At 34.1% G+C, this 1,427-nt stretch overlaps 1 non-coding gene across 1 annotated transcript; it reads left to right on the top strand.

The window, feature by feature from the left end:
- On the top strand, positions 1 to 107 carry LOC148848938 (small nucleolar RNA R71). The gene has a single exon (XR_016101507.1). It is a non-coding gene; the product is annotated as a small nucleolar RNA R71 (small nucleolar RNA).
- The last annotated feature ends 1,320 nt before the right edge of the window (positions 108 to 1,427 follow it).

Below are 1,427 nucleotides of genomic sequence, written 5' to 3'. Positions count from 1 at the left end.
ATCCCATGGTGAGGACACTTCCTAAGCATCTCCTTAAATCATTCCCATGATTCATACAAGGATTCCCTCTCAAATTGAGTGAAAGTAGTAATATCATTAATTAGCTTTGCTGTTTTGGAGGGGGTGAAATATTTAGACAAAAATTTTTGGGTTAGATCATTCCAAGTGGTGATACTTCCTGCAGGGAGTGAGTTAAGCCAATCTTTAGCTCTATCACACAATGAAAAAGGAAATAATCTAAGCCTAATTTCATCATCACTAACTCCATTATGTTTAAAAGTATCACATATTTCTAAGAAGTTAACAATGTGTGCATTAGAGTCATCACTTGGTAACCCACTAAATTGAATACTTGTTTGGATCATTTGGATTGTTGCAGGCTTGATTTTGAAATTGTTGGCATGAATGGTGGGCTTGCAAATGCTGGATGTCACCCCATCAATGTTTGGACAAGCATGGTCCAAGAGGGTGTGATTTCCTTCTGCCATCCCTCCTTCAAACTCTATAGTTGGTTCACCAATAACAACCTCCTCTCTTGTCTTACCTTTTTTGGCCCTTTGCAACAAGCGAAGGGTCCTCTCAATTTCTGGATCGAATTCAGCTAGTCCTTCCTATCTAGTGCGTGTCATGCACTAGTAAATCTGAACCAGCAAGAAATCGAACAAGTAGAATAATAAACAAAAAGAAAAATAAAATAATAACAAAATAAAAACAGCAATAAAAAAATCCAAATTATTCAAGGTCAACAAGTTCTAATATTATTTTAGGATTAAATCCCCAGCAACAACACCAAAAACTTGATAGCTATAAATATATAACCCTAGCAAGTGCACTAGTTATCAAGTAGTATAAAAAATATCGTTCCCACGGGGATTTAACAAAATAAGTATTAGACCCACAGTCTTCCCTAATTATTAGGACAATCAAAATTCAGATTTGAACAAGAACTACGGGAAATAAAAACTAGAAAAAGAAAATAAAAGCAAGGGTGATCACTAAATGGATGAAATCGCTAGGACTTTTAGGTCCACCTAACCAATGTAATGAATATTAATGAATTCAATTAACCAAGATTATTTGCTATTCCCATAACCTGAGGTCTTTCCAATTTTATTTAATATTCTCTCTTGAGATATACTAAAATTACATCCATCAAGTAACCCTTCGATCTCTCGAGTAGAGCTCTCAAGGTGGAAATGCATTAAGTCCAAGAAAAACCATTAAGTTTAGATGAATCATGTATATATATATCTCTATATACCATTCAATTCACACTATGAATTATTCAGTCAATTATGTGAATTCCTCTCTCGATTCATTCACATAACACAAATCAATTAAGAGGTGGCCAAGCTCTTAATTGCATTAAGCACAATAATTCATAGACTATATGGAAATTACAATCTTGGATAACTCATAAAGATAAA

Source organism: Nelumbo lutea, chromosome 6, assembly GCF_056320005.1.
Source record: "Nelumbo lutea isolate HS-2025 chromosome 6, American lotus-T2T, whole genome shotgun sequence".
Classification (NCBI taxonomy): Eukaryota; Viridiplantae; Streptophyta; class Magnoliopsida; order Proteales; family Nelumbonaceae; genus Nelumbo; species Nelumbo lutea.
This window is presented reverse-complemented; position numbering and strand designations above follow the sequence as displayed.